Source organism: Setaria italica, chromosome III (genome assembly GCF_000263155.2).
Source record: "Setaria italica strain Yugu1 chromosome III, Setaria_italica_v2.0, whole genome shotgun sequence".
Lineage (NCBI taxonomy): Eukaryota > Viridiplantae > Streptophyta > Magnoliopsida > Poales > Poaceae > Setaria > Setaria italica.
The window spans coordinates 26,854,305-26,861,977 of NC_028452.1; the positions used below are offsets into that span (position 1 = coordinate 26,854,305).

A 7,673-nucleotide genomic window follows, 5' to 3' on the forward strand; every position below is an offset into this window, starting at 1 on the left:
ACTTTGAATTAGCAAGCAAGCAAAAGAGATGAGTGGGAGGGAGTTGCTTGAGCTCACAAGGTGTTTTCCTCAATGAAAATGTGCAAGAGGGTGAGCACAAGCCGATCATCCATCTTAAATAGGGAGCTAAGGGCTCCCCTAGCCATTACCCTCTTGGAGGCCATCATAGGATGCGCCCGACGAACACACAGTACGCAGCAATAGTGGGTCCTATGCCCCTCGACCGTCCATGTGGCGATCGCGTTCAAAAAATAGCCGTTGGATCTCAACGTTCATGTTGCATAGGACGCCGCAGTTGGAGCACAGTACGCGTCCTTTGCCTACCTGCTCGCTCTCGGCCACGATTGCAAAGTACGCGTTGCAGCTGTAAAGGGCGCGCCGTGCACTGCGTCCTTTGGTACACCAGTAAGGTTCCAAAGCGCCCAAAACAGCAAAGGACGCATCCTATGCTGGTGCACCGGATGCACCTGAGCGTCCTTTGCTACTGCTGCCTTTTGACCTGCACTCGGCCAGGGCAAAGGACACACAAACCAGCATCCTTTGCCTGCGTACTGTGCTGACGTTGCAACACAAAAACGACTACAACTCTTAGCTCGAAACTTCATTTTTGATGATCTTGGACATTTTGGAAAGCTAATTCAGAGGGCTACACAACCAGCATGTCTTCTTGATCCAAATCACAAAGGATCAAAGTAGTTTTCTAATCCAAGAGCCATCACTTCTCCTTTTCTTCTCAAAAACACTTCACCCTTGCTTCCAACTTGCCAACCACAATGTGTATTCACCATGTGCACGTGTGTTAGCATTTTCAAGGGTTCAAGATTTAGCACACTAGATCCTAATGCATTTTCATGAATGATCAGACCTAATGGCACCAAGGGATCGAAATACCGAAAGTTTTCCCCTCTTAATAATTCGGCTATCGATCCTAAACGTGATCACACTCTCTATAGTGTCTTAACCACCAAAACAAAATGGCCCTATGGTTTATACCTTTGCCTTGAGCTTATTTTTCTTTTCTCCATTTCCATTCTAAGCATGAGCACTTGATCAATCTTTTGGACCATCACCATCCACCTTGATCCATTGGCTCCATCACTTGGTGTGTACCACCTTGCTCATATTCACAACACTCATGACAAAGGTTAGTATACTAGGTTATCATTAATTATCCAAAACCAAATATGGAGCTTTCAGCCCACACGCCCCTAACTCCGGGACAACGTAACGGGAAGCCCACGCACATCCTCCTCGGGCGACTATAGATACGACATCGACATGTACCTCAGACTACTGGTAACCATGTTCATGGATTTTTAGACCCACCACGAATCATGGCTCACTTCTACGTCTTAGCAGCAGTGCCTCGCCATCTCCTGAATGACGCAAGAGGAGAAATCTATGCTAGAGGAAGCATTGGAGACAACATCTACCACTTCTATGGGTACGTCGGCAACCTCCAATACTGTTTTGACTTCCACCCGCTATAGACACGACAGAACGTCATCCTCAACGACCCCCTCGATGGCCGCATGGTATGCTTGCTTGAAGTTGTACCACCAAGAGCGCCTCCATTAGTCTTTGGCGTTGAGACCTGGATGGTAAGTCGGCGCGAGAACACGCCGAGTGGAGACGGGGGGGAGTACTGTCACACGCCCAACACGGGCCACTCTTCCCGCCGAAGATTTTGGGCCACCATGGGGCCCAACGAGCTAGGAGCGCCGCTGCCCTCGCCGCACCACACGGGCCTAGCTAGGGGGCGCCCTAGGCCGCGCACGTGGGGGAGAGAGGGGCCACACGCCCACCTCCGCCGCCTCCATCAGTTCCACATCGTCAAGTCGTTAGTTTCCTCATCGAGTCTTGTAAGGGTTTGGGAAGTTTGAGTTAAAATAGGAAAGAGTTTGTTAAAGGAGAATCCAATCTTATAAGGATCTCCTAGTTTGCTTAGGCGTCAAGTCCCTATGAGGACTATAAATACTAGAGAGATGTAATTGGATCAATCAAGAAAAGAATAGAGCGAAAGCTCCTTTATTCCTCTCTCTACTCTCTCGCGCGCCACCTCCCTGCCCTAGCCGCCGCCGCCCACCCCCTGCGCCTCCACCGCTACCGCCAGCCCGGCCAGCCCTAGCCGCCGCAGCCGCCCGGTCGCCCACAGCCGGCCATGACCGGCCCTAGCCGGCCGCCACCGCCCCCACGCCGCCCCAACACCGGCCACCGCCGGCCCTTGCTGCTAAGCCGCCACCCCCCTCCTCGCCTACGTCAACTGCCATGTTATGGCCCCGACCGAAAACCCTGACACCTATAGATCTAGTGGTCACTAGGAATCGATTTTTTTTAAAAAAAAAAAAGATAAAGGCACTCAATGTAATTCTGGTTTACCGAGGAGTCAATCAATTTCAACTTTGACCAAAAATATACAAAAATATTAACATTTAAAATACAAAATAAACATCAATAGATTAATGATGGAATTTATTTTTGTAATAGATCTTGTTTGAGACATAAATATTAATACTAATCACTGTAAACTTTGTCAAACTTTACCAAATTTGACTGGCACGAATTCCATAGTTGCTTTTTTTTTTGACGGAGAGAGTAGGAGGTAAGAAGACTCAGTGGGCAGAAGTGTGGGGAATTCCATGCGTGACAAGGACGTACGCACGTCGATGGGTTCCATTCATTCAGCCAACAAGACACGAGTAATCTGTTGTTCATGCATGCATGCTCGATCGATTATTGCCCTAGCTGCAGCCTGCAGCCGCGAAGTTTGATGGCTATGCTAAGCTAAGATCCATGCATGCATGTGCATGTGATGTCCACGTACTGTCTGACGTCGTCAAAGCTGGCAGCCTTAGACACCGGCAGCAAGGCAAGCAAGCTCCCCAGTACGGTGCTTGGCACTTGGTTAGCCGCCGGTGCCACAGTACGTAGCTAGGCTGCGCTGCTAGCACGAACTAATATGAGCTTTCCACGTTCCTGCTGCCTGCATGCATGTAAGCGAACACTTAACTATATAGATCGTGATTAAGCTGTAATAATCTATTATTTGCGGCGTTCGAGGTCTATGGTACAGTACACTAGCATGCACGTAGTACTAAACACATGCATGGCGAGGATTGGAGCTTTATGAACTATGGTTAATTAATTGATCATCACGTCTCCATTTCATCCATCCATATATGTATGTAGTATATAATTTACACGATGATGAATTGCGAACACAACGTTGATATCATGATATGTGTCCTCGTGTGTTGAGTTGTGATGAGTGATTGTTAGGAAATGATCGGCTTTGATTGAGTTTGGAGACTACCATGTTGTGAGTATGTATGTACAACATGTCTCTTAGTTACGTTGGTGTGCAGGGTGTAGAGCACATATATATAAACGGTCGAAGGGCATAGTGAAAGTCAAGTAGAGACCGACCATGTCGATGGACTAGGAGAGGTAAAGGACGAACACAAGACTTAGACCGAGAGACCAAGATGGCCACAAGACTGACCATGGTCGTGGTGACTGACGATCTCAACAAGTAATAACACCTGTGGAAGACTAGAGCGTGTTGACCAAGTTAAGCGGAGGTTAACAATAATCCAGTACGTAAGTCTACTGTTCCAAGCTAAGAGTGGACTATATATCCATTATCCATAATGTGTATATATATATATATATATATATATATATATATATATATATATATATATATATATATAATATAGCGATCCACGTACTGTGCTCTACACGTACTTCTAAGCTAGCTAGCTTCTTTGCATTGCACATGCTGTCCATAAGGCCATAACCCATAAATGTCGCAACCGACCGACTCCCAAGGGCATGCTTGCGTTCCTGCACACACCACCCAAACTACACGTCTACACCAGCAGTAGTCGATCGATCGGATCGGACCGAGTGTCAGTGCAAGCAGTGAGCTCCGCAACTGAGCTACATAGTAATTGCTTGCTTACCTAGCTTACTGCTTCGTTCTCTCAGACTCTCACGATGACGACGATGAGGGCACTGGCGGTGGTGGCGGTTGGCCATGTGACGTCGTCGTCCCGTCCGCGCGCGCGCCCAGCAGTACGCGGCGCGCTGTGCCCCCAAGTGCTACGGGTGGTGCGGCAGAGCGCGGCTGCCAGAACCAGTACGTACGTGCACCGGCCGGCAGCTGCGGCGGCACCGTGTCTTCAACCAGATGCTGCTGCACCACAAACGACGCGGGGTGCCCTGCCAACGGCTTCTACACCTACGCCGCCTTCATCGCGGCAGCCAACTCCTTCCCGGGCTTCGGCACCACGGAGAGCCGTGGGGAAGAAGAAGTACTACGGCCGCGGGCCCATCCAGATCTCCTACAACGACTACAACTACAACTACAACTACGGCCCCGCCGGGCAGACCATCGGCGCCGGCATCCTCGCCGACCCGGACCAGCTAGGTCGCCACCGACCCCACCGTGTCGTTCGAGATGGCCATCTGGTTCTGGATAACGCCGCAGAGTCGTCCAAGCCGTCGTGACACGCCGTCATGACGGGGCAGTGGACGCCGTCGGCAGCCGACACCGCGGCGGGGATCGGAGGTTGCTGGGGTATGGCGTCGTCACCAACATCATCAAAGGTGGCGTCGTCCCTGTGTCCACACTTTCTTGTGTGTGCGGTTCGTAGAGTTCTAGTCGCCGCGATCACCGACCACAGCCGTGCGGGCGACATCACTTACCAAGTTCTGAGCTCTAGCGTTCCATTCCAACACCTCCGTTCTAAATTTTATTAAGTCATTCTAACTTTGTTACAAAATATTAATGAAGAATCTTATAGCATTTATTTGATATCATAAATATTATTATTTTATTATATAAATTTGGTCAAACTTGATAGGCATGCTTTGACTCTACAAGAAAATTGGAATGACTTATAATTTATGATGAAAATGTATACATGCATGAATTACCAACACAATGGCCCTATTTGGAAACTCTAGCACGGCTAGAGGTTAGAGTTAGTTTCTAGCTCAGGACTAGCCCTGAACTAACTCTAGCCAAAGAGGTGTTTGGATGCAAGGGTTAGAATGACAATAAATGTGCTTTCCCAATCATTTGGCTCATTTCAATCATATTTCCAGCCAGATTTGGTGTGGCCGGCTCTTGTGTGGCCTCCTCCCGCTCACAAATGACACAAACAAATAATCTTTACAAATCAAGCATTCAAAACACGATAACTTTTAATTCGTCCATACAAATGAGATGTCTCACTCAAACTTACAAGTCCTCAATCAAGCTAAACAAAAAAAAAATACACTCCATGAAACAAAGCATGAGCCAACTCATCACGGAAGGCATTCATGTTGACATCTTCAACAAGAGGTTCATCTTCTGGCCATCCTGATGCTGAAGAACTAGGCATTGGGTTATAATTTTCATCCGCATCACAGGCATCAAATTCCCTATCCGCAATTCTGCTCTCATTGTGCCTGTTCAAAGGAAAACAACGCCATCAGCATCATCTACTGCAGGCCGGGCTCCTACTACACGGCCACCTGCATCCACCGCGCCGGCGAGGCGGCGCGCCCGGCCCCCTGCCGCGAGCGGCCGGCAAGAACGAGGGCGGCGGTCATGGACCAGGGCGGCGGCCATGAACCAGGGTGGGCGCAGTTCGGCGGCGGCGGCACCCGTGCTCTACGACGGCTTCGAGGGGAACGGGGACGTACCTCGGCGGCAGAACTTCGGCACGGCGGCGGCAGAACTTTGGCACGGCGGCGACACCCGTCGCGCAGTCGCTTAGGGGAACGGGAGGAGTCACGAGGTCACGACTGCGCGTGAGAGGATAAGGGATCCAGTGCGGCCAGAGAAAGAAAAAAAAGAATTTCCAGTGGGCCCCACCAGAACTAGCCCAAATAATCACCTCTTGCTGGGGATAGTTTTTTGGGTGGGTTAGATGCAACTAGCCCAATCTAACCCTCCTGTTTGGATACTTTAGAGCTAATTGAGCCCCAAATAGCTGAAACTAACTCTAGCCCATGGATCCAAACAGGGCCAATAAGACCTGATGAGTGTTCATTGACCTCTTCTCCAGACACCCTCTGCGGCGCTCCCGATGTGACTGCGGGAGGATGTTAGAGTATATCGTATTGATAAGAGTAGGCACCACACACTCGGTCAATTAGCTCCTGCAGATGATAGCCCTCGATGCCGAAGTCGAGGTAGCCGAGCTAAAGGACGCAGCCATGCTAGAGGTAGTCGAGGTCGACGTAGTTGTGTCTGCATGCCCAGTCATGTGTGGTCTGCATGTGTTTCTATCTAGTCATGTGTGGCTTGCATGCTGTTAGTATCTCTAACATTCTCCCACAGTCAATCACAGTGGGAGCGCCGCATCTCTAACAATGTGTTACATACTACGACACAGATCTGCTACAAAAGACGGATCGAGCAATGAATAAAGCAAAAAGGTTAGAGGTGATCGATTGATTTCGTGTCGGCACATGCATGCATTGTGACCAGCTTACAAAGAATCGAAGTCGGTATGTACGTTATCGAGTATATTATTATTACTAGCAAAAGTGCCTATGCGTTGCAACGGGATCGTTATTAGTTTGTAACTTTTGTCCAACTCACTGTCACAACTTGTATAAAAATAGTGATAAAAAAAATTTAAGACTTGAATAACACTAATACGAAGATATCGTGAGTAAAGGTAATACTAAAACAAAACTACAATTACCAGATTTAGAACCGAGTAATAATAAGAATGCATTGATTAAAAAATGATTAACGCTACAATTTTTTTTCTAGAATGTAGCGCTATAGTTAAACCTCATTTGTAGTGTTGAATTGTCCAAGCCCATCCACACAACCTCATAGGCACGATATTGTTCTAGCTCCCAACTCGTCCCCACATTTGGTCGCTTGCCCCCCCTGCTTAAGCTGTAATCTCCTCCGCTGGATCCTTATCCGTTTAGTCTTGGCCTTCCACTTCGACATGCTGCTTCTTTAGCCTTCCACAACATGACAACAAGGCAAATTCCTCTCGCGGCGTAAGGCCACTTAGTGCCCGGAGGGGACTGGCGAGTCTCCAATCTCCACCAGACCCAAGGTCCCAAGTGCCATTCCGCCATTCCGATGGACGCGGGTAGACTACTCCACCACTCCTGCTCACCGTAGGCAGAGAGGGACGGGCTCCTCAAGTGCCCAGGTCATGAGCACCATACCTCTCATCTCGACACCGTCACTGAAAGGCTACTCCCCCCTCGCTCTTGGTCACCGACTCGTCGCAGGTAGGAGGGATGGGCTCTTCAAGGTTGCCTTTTTATTTTGATTTTAAAAACTTTTATTGATAAAACATGCCACAACAAAAAGTGATGTTTTGCACAAATTTTTGAATAAGATGAGTGATAAGATTTAGGGCAAACTAATTTAGAACAGAGTCAGTATATATACACAAAACGTGTATATGGTGTGTTGGTAGGTGAGTGGCGCTATTTTTGTGAATTTTTTTTTATGTTTTACTATTCTATACATAAAGCAGCATGGTGCAGTAGCAGGACCCTCGAAAGGCCCTGGAAATCCTGTCCGACTCACGCTGCAGATGTTACTTGGGCCGGCCCACCTATTGACAGCCGCAAGAGGATCGCTCTCGGATGTGGAGCTACTTCGCGCACCAAGGTGTCCGTGATGTGTTGCGTTATTT

The 7,673-nt window shown here is 48.6% G+C and overlaps 1 long non-coding RNA gene across 1 annotated transcript; it reads right to left on the reverse strand.

Moving 5' to 3' along the window:
- Positions 1-5,160: 5,160 nt before the first annotated feature.
- Positions 5,161-5,850, reverse strand: LOC101753090. The gene is made up of 2 exons (XR_214904.3): positions 5,698-5,850; positions 5,161-5,460 (listed from the first exon to the last, which is right to left on the reverse strand). It is a non-coding gene; the product is annotated as an uncharacterized LOC101753090 (long non-coding RNA).
- Positions 5,851-7,673: the final 1,823 nt, after the last annotated feature.